Raw genomic sequence first — 13002 nt, 5'->3', positions numbered from 1 at the left:
TGGGTGCTGGAGCAACCGTGTGGAGACCCGTGCTAGCGCTGAGATGCTTACATGTTCAGTGATTCAGATTTCTTCCTGCAGTCGGCATCATTGTGTGTGTTTTGTGAGATGGAGGAGGATTTTGTGGATTGGTGTCAGACATATGGGTTAATATTGAACTTGTGGGCTTGGGCAGCACTGGATTGGGATGTTTTCTTGATGTGCCCTTACCCTTTATATAAAACTCTCTCTTATACATATGAGTTTCTGTGGATGTTTCCCTAATGTACTCAGACTAACACAGACACTGAAATGATTACAGGGTCCATGACAATGGTAGTGTCTTTGGGCCTGCTGACACAGCAGGGGCAAGGCTATCAAGGTAGTGGGCTAGTGTCACCTGTTAGCCAGTCTGGTAAATCTACTTCTCCCTCTCCCTTGCCATCAGTTCAAATTCATCAAGGTGCCCACGTTGGGCAGAGAGAAGGGTCTCCACAGTACTAGTCAGAGAGAGAAGGAACGTAAGGGAGCACAGGGAAGGGTTTGAGAAGGGGCCAGTGCAGGGCGGGACAGGCAAAGTCACTTCACCCACCAGGGAATCTCACCAGCTAGGTCTGTGGGAGAGCCCAGGAGAGGGGGAGGAGGGAAAGGGTGACACCACCAGTTGTCACACTGGGTAACACCAACTCTAGTAATGTCACTGCAGAATAGTCAGTGCCCCCCTAAGTTCCTTGGGCCTCCCCTATTCATTCACCTCCCCCTTATAAATAACAATAAACCATTTCACTGTCTTTATAGTGTTGGCATAAAGATTTTGATGGTTTACATTCTAATGTATATTTATATAAAAACTCATACAAAAAATTTCAATAGAATATAAAAACTGTATTTTCAAACTTATTGTAAACTCACAGTATCAGCAGTAAGAGAAGAATCTGAGACCACAATTCTCTGCATACTTTGAGCCTTATGCCAGTTGTAGAATACCACTCTAGCTGTCTTTCTGGATGATAGGGGTTTGGATTAAATTGTATTCCTCCAAATTGTACTGGAATTCTAACCCCTCTACCTATGGATGGAATTGCCTTTGAGAATAGTATTTTCTTTGTTATGTAAATGAGGTCCCAGCAGCACAGTGTATCCCAAACCTATGCTTTCCAAGTAACCAAAAGAGCCTCCGGGACACAGGAGCAAGCACAGCAGACTTGGTGTGGCAGGGTCAGGTGAGTGGGGGGGTGTGTGTGTGTGAGATGAGTGGCAAACAACTGAGGGGCACTGGAGACACCTCTAGCTGCCAAGACAAGGTTCTTACCTCGGAGCTGACAGAGACCGAGGGTTCCCTAAGCCAGTTCCCTGCGTTTGGACTTCTCATTTCCTGAATGATGGAAAAATCAATTTCTGTTCTTCAAAGCCACCGATTTAGGGTATGATACCAGGAAACAAAAACAATGTGTTAGATAAAATGTTTTATTTGAGGTTGTATGCATTATGTAACAATGTACAACAAAATATCTGATTGAAAATTTGATTTATTACTAAGACAACACGTGCTCACATTGCATATTGATAAACATGTTACAATGTATTTAAATATAAGCAAGAAAATGGTGGTGAGGGAAGGCGATTCTTACTTTCTAATCTATTTTTTAAATTACAGGTATATAGCTGTTCATATCCATATTATTAACATCTGCTTTGCAATGAACCTCTAGCATGTTACTTTACTGTGGATATAAATATAGTCAAATTTTTAGAACTATTACAGAAAAGGAAGTAATGGAATAATTTGTCTAACAAAGCATTACTTTAGCTCTAGCCATCTGGAAATTTTAAACTGTGCTCTTCAATTGCAATAAAGAAATGACAAAGTGAAGAGGTAACATTGTTTCTCACTCAGCCTTAATCTCTCACTAATCCTGTTAGATCATAAGAGAGTCTGAATTACGAAGGTAATTGTAGTCTCTTCTAAATTCATATGCCTTTGGTAAATATTAGGCAGCTATGTTTCCTTGGATACATTTGTGCACATAGTTTAATCACATTGGCCTGGCTCTTGCCTTAAAGAAAAGACAGGGGGAGAGAAAGCACACATTCTAAAACTATATATAGCCAAGGGCCTAAGTGACTTTGCATTGTGTCTTTGACTTTGCATTGTGTTTTCACTGGTTTCTTCTATTTGGTTGGTGGAATGACTGTCATTTTCTATCCATCCATCTGAGGTAGTGACACGGTGAGGCCTATATCGTGATGGATGTATCTATCTGTCAGACACCCTTGGGTATTCAGCTATTGCACCCGTGAATTACTTTTCCAAAGGACTGAGCTTTAGAAAAGTGCGATTGCTTTCTTCTTTGATTGCTCTTCTCTGGGTTAAGGAAATGGGCTGGTAGTTAAAGAACAAGGATGAATTTTCCCTGTACTCATCCTACCATCTCTTTTTGTGTCGCTGAACTATAATGGAAGGAACCCTGAAGATTTTCTTCTCCGGTTTTTAGCCGAAGAATGAACTCTCCTTTCAGCTAGCTTCAAATAACCCAATAGAGCAAAGGCAAGGCACCATGCCCGCTATCATAGACTAGACAACAAACTTCCACTGCTGAATACAAGGAGCCCTGATGCTACAGTGAGTTAGGAGTTGGGCTGCTCATCACAAGGTCAGCAGTTCAAAACCACCAGCTGCTCCACGAGAGAGACAAGGTTCTCTACTTGCTTAAAGGGTTACCGTGTCAGAAACCCGTGGGGTCAGTTCTGCCCTGTCCTAGAGGTTGCTATGAGTCAGAAGAGAGTTGGAAGCACTGAGTTTTTGCTTGACTAAGAACAGAGAATGAAGATTAGAAACAACCACCATTATTCTTTCTGTCCGGTGTGATATGTCTGATGAAAGCATTTCTCATGAATCAGATGACTTCTTACAGGTGGATCGAGAATGCAGCCCTTTTCCCTGCAGGGACCGAAGGGGTCCATTTCTCTCAGTAGCAAACATGCCTCGTAGGCTTGCATCTCAGGGCATGCGGTCCCTTACAACTAACCTCACGTCGAAGTCCTCCTTCATGCGGAGGGGAAATGCTGTCTCTAAGGGTGTTTGTGCCTCAGTTGTACCTAGGAGGTTGCCTCACTTTATCCTTGAGACATTTGTGAAAATGACATTTTTCACCTCCTAACCTGTAGTAAACAACAAAACAAACAAAGAAACAAAAAACCCTGTTCATCTTGTTTTAGTCTTTCCTTCAGCAATCTGAGTAACCCAAATTTACTGAGGATTCCTTTTCTGTAGATTCCGTTGTGGCTGATTATGCCATTTTGTCTGGCCAGAGTCCTAGCCTTCTTAATAGGATGCCAGTTTCCACCACAAGGAGAAGCTTTCTTCCCATGCATTTTGCCTCCTTTTAGAAAAACCATCTCCATCTTCTGTGAGTTTTCACCTTGACCAAGTGAAAGGGTAGGTAGGGTTTCATTTCTGTTGCAGGAAGTTGGGGATCCTGTGCAGGTTGTTAATGTTTAGAGATGGTCACTGGGTATCCTGTGTTATTCTCTGTGTGTGTGTATCCCTTTTTTTTCCTTCCTGTTTCCCTGCTTCTTCATGTTTCCAATCCTGCTCTTATATCTTTCTATCAGTTCTGTGAGTCTTCACATATGCAGTCTCTCTTCTTTCTCTCTCTCTCTCTCTCTCTCTCTCTCTCTCTCTCTCTCACACACACACACACACACACACACACACACACACACATACACACACACACACACACCAGTATCTATTCTGAGGGGGAAAAAGTCTTCTAGTCAAGTTAGAGTTGACTTTTGTTGCTTGTAACAAACAACTTTCTTCTTTATAGAAAATGTATTAGTATGCTGCCTTCGTTCATAAATATTTTAAATATTAAATTCTATGTGGACACTTCAGAAAGGACTCATCCAGAATAAATTTTTAAAAATTAAACTTCCTTGAATTCCACTTGCTTGTGTTTCTGTTCCTTTTGCTGTTCTTCCCTTTAGCAGTCCTGCGTGGTGACTTTGTAGCATGAAGAAATATTTTGATGAAAAAGAACAATCTGTTTTTTCCCTTCTGTAAAGGTGCTATTTACAGTGGTCTAAGATTAAACCATGTAAAACTAAAATTTTAGTGCCCAGATTTTATTGCTATGATACAGATAAGTAGGCATTTGTAATATTAGAATATTGTTCAAACTGTGTTAGTCTTTTCTAAAAGTTCAATCTTTTTCCCCCTAGTGAATCATAATGTGACAACTGATGTAGGTTTACAAAAAGTTTAATTACCTGGGTTTTTATTTTTATTGAGTAAAAGAATAAATAGACATTTATAATAAAGTGCTATTAAGCAGAGTGAACCATGCATTTCTATCCTAGAATGGAAGTTATATTGCTTGCCTAACAGATGTGCAGAGGTAAATTCACCTTTAGATTTACATTAATCTGCATTATTATCAGGTCTCTGGTGATTTCTGCTGGTATATTTTCAATCCTCTTGGTTCTTACTTCCTCTTCACTGGTGTTACTAAAAGTGCTAGCAGTAGGCAAGCACACTGTATCTTATATCTTTTGGAGGAGGGCAATGTGCCTATGTTTGACAGTCCTAAGCAAAAGCCTAGGGAATCACGGTGTAGTCACGGGGAGGAGATGAGGCATTCCGGGTGCAGTGCAGCAACGATGGAACATACAATTTCCCTCTAGCTCTTAAATGCTTCTTCTCCCCCACCCCCACTACCATGATCCCAATTCTACCTTACAAATCTGACTATACCAGAGGATGTACACTGGTACAGATAGGAACTGGAAACACAGGAATCCAGGACAGATGATCCCTTCAGGACCAGTGGTGATACTGGGAGGGGGGAGGGAAGGTAGGGTAGAAAGGGGGAACTGATTACAAGGATCTACATATAACCTCCTCCCTGGGGGACAGACAACAAAAAAGTGGGTGAAGGGAGACGTCGGAGAGTATAAGATATGAGAAAATAATGATTTATAAATCATCAAGTGTTCATGAGGGAGGGGTGGCAGGAATGGAAGGTAAAAATGAGGAGATGATACCAAGGGCTCAAGTAGAAAGCAAATGTTTTGAGTATGATGATGGCAACACGTGTACAAATGTGTTTTACACAATGTGTTTGACACAATGGACGCATGTATGGATTGTGATAAGCATTGTATGAGTCCCCAATAAAATGATAAAAAATTAGATTTAAAGCCTACTATTTCAATAATTATATTCAGCAAATGGCTTAAATATTTCAATAATAAAAAAGTGTCATATTGGATAAAAAGTTGGTACCCACATATATGTTATCTTCAAGACATTCACTTTCTGACTTAATCAATGGCAATGTAGCAGCAAGGAATTACTAAACCCAAATGAAGACTGACCATGATTGTGACACAAGAAGAAAGTAAAAGGTAGTAGAGGAAAGAACCAGGAGACAAAGGACATTTATAGAGGCATGTACATATGTGTGTGTGTGTGTGTGTGTGTGTGTATATATATATATATATATATATATATATATATATATATATATATATATATATATATATATATATAATGAGAGGGGACTAGAACTGTGTACTCATATCTATATGTTAAGAATTAAGGTTGCAGATGGACATTGGACCTTGACTCAAGTACTCCCTCAACACAAGAACACTTTGCTCCAACAATCCAGCATTCTGTGATGTTCACCTTCCTGACATGATCGATGAAGACAAAGTGGGTGCATAAGCAAATGTGGTGAAGAAAGCTGATGGTGCCCAGCTATTAAAAGATATTGTGTCTGGGGTCTTAAAGGCTCAAAGATAAACAAGTGACCATCTAGCTCAGAAACAACAAAGCCCACATGGAAGAAGCACACCAGCCTGGGTGACCACGAGCTGTCGAAGGGATCAGGTATCAAGCATCAAGGAAAAAAAATCACATAATTGAAAAGGTGGGTGAGTGCAGAGTGGAGACTCAAAGCCCAGTGGTAGCCAACCGGACATCCCTTACTGAAGGGTTGTGGGGAAGAGATGAACCAGGCAGGGTGCAGGGTAGCAATGATGAAACATATAACTTTCCTCTAGTTCTTAAATACTTCCTCCCCCACGCTATCATGATCCCAATTCTACCTTACAAATCTGGCTAGACCAGAGGATGTGCATTGGTACAGATAGCAACTGGAAACACAGGGAACCCAGGACAGATGATTCCTCCAGGACCAGTGGTGAGAGTGGTGATGTCTGAAGGGTGGAGGGAATGTGGGGTAAAAAGGGGGAACTGATTGCAAGAATCTATGTATAGCCTCCTCCCTGGTGGAGGGACAGCAGAGAAGTAGGCGGGGGAAGACGTCAGACAGTGTAACATATGAAAAAATAATAATTTATGAATTATGAAGTGTTCATGAGTTAGTGGAGAGTGGGGAGGGAGGGGGAAAATTAGCAGCTGATATTAAGGGCTCAAGTAGAAGGCAAATGTTTTGAGAATCATGATGGCAGCAAATGTACAAATGTTCTTAACACAATGGATGTATGTATGGATTGTGATAAGAATTGTATGAGCCCTCAATAAAATGATTTTAAAAAAAGAATTCACAAGGAAGAAGCACTTCTGTAAACCCAAGGAACTCTTATGAGGGAAAGGGGAGTGTCGGGTATCACAGCCTCAGACACTGCACGCTACCTCTGGATCGCCTGCAAGCCTGCATAGCAGCGGCCATGGGAGAGTTATTGACCAAAAATAGCCACTTCAGGGGAGGGCAAACACCCACTCATCAGGAAGATTAGCACAAGAATGAAGACCCCTGGGGTGACTGTCCTCAGTCTCTGCTCTTTATCCCCTCCTACGGAATTTGAGGGGCATGGTTGAGGGTACTGGTCATTCTTAGTGGCTAAATTCAGTAACACCTGTGATGTGATGTGATGTTGCTGGTGCCAGTGTGCGCCCAGGTTGACTTTCACCTGTGTCTAGGTCACCTTGTTGTGTGCATGCCCAACTTTGAATCATCCCCCTAGGTGTCTAATGTGCACCTGGTTTCTTTCAAACCCGTTTATGTCATGGCTAGCTAATTGTTTTGTTCAGCTTACCCATTTGGTGGAGACAATCCCCGTTAGTCTGATCTTTCTACCTTTACGTTTGGGATTTGATCTGTTGAGATTCAGTTTGTTAAAAGGGACCCAGGATGTAACAGCTCCCACCCTTGTAATAAAAATTCCTTTCAAACTTATTCAGCAAAGATGCTCTAATTAGGGAAAGGGGAATCAGGACCATTTAGATAAACATGGGAGGGGGCGGGGAATCAGTCTCACAGACGCTGGAGTAATGAAGACATCGATTAGTAGTCTGATAATCGCTTGAGGAAATGTAGATTGTTTCCTATGCAGCTTGATCCCTTTGTCTGTTGTTTGATAGTCCTCTGACAATTAAAAAACTCATCTCCTGGGCCTATTGTGAAATCTGTTATTCTATAATTAAAATATTACATTTATAAATATTAAATTTAAAATATTAGACTAGTGAAAATATCCTTTGAAATAGGATATCCTTTAAAGCTAACCAAAAGAAACTTGATCACAGTGGACTTGCAGCACGTGCACACACACACACACACATACACACACACACACACACATTAAAGAAAACGTGATAGGCAGGAGGAAAATGCTACTACACGGAAATATGTAGTATCCTATGTATTTCCTACATCCGCTGCCAACCTGCCACACAATTTAGGGTATATTGTAACTTGCTGGATTTTCTCTGAAACTTGAAACATTTTGAACGCAGAAACCCCGCAGTTTCCTTCTGTCACTGCTTGCAGAAACAAACTTAGAATTTCTCCAATCAACCTGGTCGCTCTGGCTAAAACCGTGACAGGCATCGCGGATCTCTTGTCAGCTGGCAACTATTAAAATAATGGAATGAATTCATCATGGGGGCATAATAATCCTAAATTCACGTCACAAAAATCAGAACTCCAAAAATGCATCTTTGTGTCTTCAGTTGTGCAGACAGCTAGAAATATTAAGTGCATGTATAGTCTAGTCAGTGCCAACCAGATGTCTGTAACAATCTCTATTGCTGGGCCATGAATTCAGGATCCTGAAACTTTCCTGAACTAGAAAGTAGCTCTTATCAGAAGTTATGGTTTCCCTCTCTCATTCATCAAAAGACTGTGGGTGCCCCCAGGACAGTTAGGCAATGGGGTGCTGGTGATGGAAAAGGTGACAGCGGCTCCTCATGGACTCAAGTATGTGAGACATCTAGCTACGGGCTCTTTAAATCTCCCTGGCATTACGTATTGACTGTAAAGCAGGTCAGTGATTCTTCTGGTGACAGCTCTTTTTAGCCAAATATCTGTTTCCTTTGAGTGGTCACTTACTCAGTATGCATTTGCAAGATTGCAAAATGGGTCAGAGTCAGCCTTTCAGATGAAGGGTCTCTAGTCTATGCGGTCATGGGCACACCCCACCAGCATATCGCAGGGCAGAGTGCGAGAAATGCTGTAAGAAAGTGGCACAGAGAGGAGATCTCCTTTTCTGGACTTCTTCCAGAGAATGATGCAGCTACCATCTCACCTTCAAATCCTGAAATTAATTCACAACATGGAGGAAGCGAATGCGTCATCCACATGCCCCTGTTGGTGGCTCTGCTCAAGAAAACCAGTAAAGCTAGAGGTCTCAAACGCTGGGTAGCATGAAGAAAAATCTCATTACCTCTTCAGAAAAAGCATCAAATTAGACCAGTCTCCACCTAAAGCACTGAGTCCGTCTCACAGGGACGTGTCATCCAGGCCCTCGGATTCCTTGCTCCGCTTGCAGATAGAATAAGGGTGGTGAGGGGATACAAGTCTGATGCATACCTGCCCCCATTTAAAATCGTGCAGATTGTATGAAGAAGGAAGTGGCCTCCAGATTGGAAGAAGACTTACTAACCACCTGCCATAGGCAGCTGACCCCACCTTGCTTATTGAAAGTGAGGAGGACTTGAAGCACCTGCCCTTGAAGGTCAAGGATTGTAGCCTTCCATGTGGATATGATGCAACATAAAGAAGACCAAAATCCTCACAATTGGACCAATAGGTAACATCACAATAAATGGAGAAAGGGTTGAAGGAGTCATGGATTTTTGTCTTACTTGGATCCACAATCAATATTCATGGAATCAGCAGTCAGGAGATCAAAAGATGCGTTGCATTAGGTAATTCATCTTCACAAGATAACTTTAGAGTATTACAAAACGAGGATGCTACTTTGAGGACTCAGGTGAGCCAGACTCAAAGCACGATACTTTCCCTTGCCCCATATGCATGTGACAGTTGGAATTGAATAAAGAAGACAGAAGAAGGAGCCTTGCATTTGAGGTGGGGTGCTGGTGAAGATATGGACAGTGCCAAGGAACGGTTAAAATACCAAGCCAATCTATCTTGCGAGAAATATGGCCAGAGTGCTCCTTAGACAGGGATGGAAGGACTTCAACTTACACACTTTGTTTAGGTTGTCAGGAGAGACCAGTCCCTAGAGATGGACGTCATCTTTGACACAGTAGAGCAGCAGTGAGAAAGAGGACGATCCTCAAGGAGATGAATTGACACAGCGGCTGCAACAATGGACTCAGGCATAGGAACAATTGTGAGGATGGCACAGGACCAGGCAGTGTTTTAATATGTTGGGTAGGATGGCTATTATGAGTTAGAATTGACTCAATGTCACGAAACAACAGTGACACAGGTACATGTGGACTCAGGGACACTAAGGTCAGCTGCTTTTATTCTCTACTCCCATTGCACACTGTGCATCACCCGGTGTGTTAGTCCAGGTTGACTAGAGAAACAAATTCACAGACACTCATATGTGTCTAAGAAAGAGTTTTATATGAAGAGTAATTGTATATTAAGAAAATATTCCAGCCCAGGCCAGATCATGTCCATAAGTCCAATATTAGCCCATATGTCTGATATTAGTCTATAAATTCCTCTTCAGACTCACACAACACATGCAATGATGCCAAATGCAGGAAAATCACAAGCCAGTGGGTGGAAAATCTTGTGGATCCAGTGACAGTGGAAGCATCTCAGAATTGGCATGGGTCTCCAAATGGCTCCTCCAGCTCCAGGGCTCTGGTTCCATCAGTGTGTCTCCATCTGCTTGTCAACAGGAATATGAAGCAGAGAAAGAGGAGGTCCTGCCTCCAGGGAGAAAGACAGAAATTCCCAGAATTCCCAGGGGGAGGTCATACTCACACTGAGGCCTCATTGGCTATTACCTGATTGACAGGTAGACTCCCCCTCTTCACTCAAGTGACAGGAGATTATGTAACTGCCACACCCAGATAGAAGGAAGTGCTGAGCACGTGCCGTTTCTATTTTCCCATAGTTATGATCAAACATACATATGGATTTTAATTTGGTTTTGCTTTCAAAGTAGAAGAGAGCTTTTGGCTCTGTTTCTCTCTTTGCCTTTTATAATATACTAATTTTCTTTAAACTATGCAGAAACAAAAATAAATTTGCTGGTGCTTAGAAAATTAAACACTGAAGATTGCTAAAGAGTGGGGGTTCTCAGATATCCCCATGGGACTCGGAACAGAAACACATTTTTGTTAGTTGGCTCAAATTCTAGGCTCCATGCTGAGTATGCTCACATAGGAAATTTGCTGGCCAGATGCTTTGGTTCTTCATTCATCCACTATCTACTAGTTTCTGCACTAGGTTCCTAAAGCCTATCTTAGAGATTCTCCCCAGTAAACACCTGGCTGGTCTGGTCCGGTCCGGTCCAGTCCGGTCCATGGTGCTTCCCTGTGCCCACTGAGAAGGCCAATCTAGATACTTTACTCATACCAGCAGGTTTTCTCCTGTCCAGTCCTGTTCTGGTCTGCCCTTTCACTCTCTCTCTGGTCTCTTCCACTGAGAATAAAATGTGTCCATCTGTCCTTCGCCTTCCCTTGTGCTGGAGAGGTATGTTTACAAACATGTCTCCACCTGTCCTTTGTGTTAGGATTCCTGCCATCATCACCCCTTTTTCTTTTGCCCATTTTGGTCTGTCTAATATCCCCTCCCCATGCGATATCATACAAATTCTTTTGGAAGTTGAGGGACAAAGATCATCTTTCTGTCACTACTGCCTGCTGAACAGAGATGTAGAATTGATTTGGACAATACCGTTACTATTCCCAAGCTGGAGAAGGGCTTCATGGGGTCTGGTATCAGCCCAATCTAGGCAGTTGAGAGGCAGACTGAACTACATTGTCTGCACGATCATCTGTATCTCACAGTCCCAGCCTGGAAGAGACAAAATCAACAAGGCCATTAAAGATGCAAGGTCCAAATGAAGTAGTAGACTAACAGAGCTCAGGGCATCCAGGATAAGCAATAATCAAGAGGTCTGTAACCAGACACATGGCCACGAGCTCCTCCATGCACTGCTTGAGCCTCTAATTCTCTTACTTAAACTAGGAACTGGCTAGTTCTTGAATGCATCCTTTTGGTTTACCCAGAAATAGCACCAATCATGGCACCAGTTCTGCTCTGAGGCCAGGATGTCTCGGCTTCACCAATGCCAGGGAACAACTGTCTAGGGACGTGATCTGCACCTGCTGCATAATTAATGCATCAGTGATCTTGATATTGAGTTGTGCTGGTTTGGAGGAAAAGTTCGCATACATCTTTCTAGCAGAGAACATGCCAGTAGTTCTGACAGTGGTCTCTGCAATTCCTGCCAGAGCAGTGATCTCTAATAGAAAGGGGACCGATAGTCCTGCTCTTTGGGACATTCTATGTGTGGTCCTTAAGGGCATGGGCATGGGAGTTGTGGCATTAGCAGCAGATATAGTAGGCAGGGCACAGCCAAGAGTGCAAAGCCTTGTTTAGTTGGTTGGTAAGCACTAGTATACAGAACATCCCCCAATACAGTAAATCCCCTCTTGGGGAGGGAGGCATCGAGAAATGTAATATGGGGTTGAGTAGGGCTTGCGTGCTCAGCCCCACCGTGATGTGTGTATCTAGAAGTAAGTGTTCACACAGGAAGCTGCAGTTCGAGGCCTGAAGCAGGGATTTGTTTTATGAGTAGGGCTGTCATGTAAATCTTCATAAAACATGACATGCCTAGTAGATTTTCCTTCTGAGCTACTAGAAATTAGGGAACAATGATCAGTTCTTACACCTCCCCAGTTGGGAGCAGGATACAGCTTTGTTTTCCAGTACAGTGTTCCCAATTATAGTCTCCGAACCCCTCAGGGGCGGTTCCACCCAGCCCTATAGGGTCGCTATGAGATATAGACTCGGTAGCAGGGAGTTTGGTTTGGGATTTACGCCTCCCCTATTAGAGTACTCTCAGGGGCAAATATATGTCGCATAGAGGCCTCCCTTGGCAAACCCTCTGTGTAATTTTAGTCTCTGAGGTATGGAAATATTTGAGGAGGGGAGAGGAGGGAGCTGGGAAGAAGGAAAGTTTCCTGCTGGCCAAATGTATGTCTACTATAATCTTGCAGGATGAATAGCTTCGGGATCCAGGTAGATATCTAGTAGCAAAAGCAGCGGAATGGAGGTGAAGACAGGCCTGTCCTTTAAGGACAATGCCTGTAGAAATGGGTTCTGCAATATAGCTGGATATGTATTCTGATATCTATACAGGCTAGATGATGCATGAAGCCCTCCTTCACAGCCCAACGATGCCAGGGGCCTGGCCAAGCTTTGCTAGACTTGCCAAGAGCCTATAAACATATCCAGCACGAACTGTTATAAGACGTGTTAACAGGGGATTAATTGCTTGCTGCTTGTAGCCAGGGCAATAAAAGGCGATTAGATGTAGGTCGCAATAAGAAGAGCCCAATTGAAAGGTCCCCAGTTGGAAACCACCAGGCTGCTCTGCAGGAGGAAGATGGAACTTCTATTCCTGTAAACATCTACAGTCTAGGAAACTCACAGGGGACAGTTCTACCCTGTCTTCTAGAGTCACCCTGTCCTATAGAGTCGGTGGCACCAACCCAATGGCAGTGAGTTTTTTGGAGTTTCAGGTGATAATAATCTCGTTTAGAATAAT

Source organism: Tenrec ecaudatus, chromosome 5, assembly GCF_050624435.1.
Source record: "Tenrec ecaudatus isolate mTenEca1 chromosome 5, mTenEca1.hap1, whole genome shotgun sequence".
In the NCBI taxonomy this organism is placed as follows: Eukaryota; Metazoa; Chordata; class Mammalia; order Afrosoricida; family Tenrecidae; genus Tenrec; species Tenrec ecaudatus.
This window is presented reverse-complemented; position numbering follows the sequence as displayed.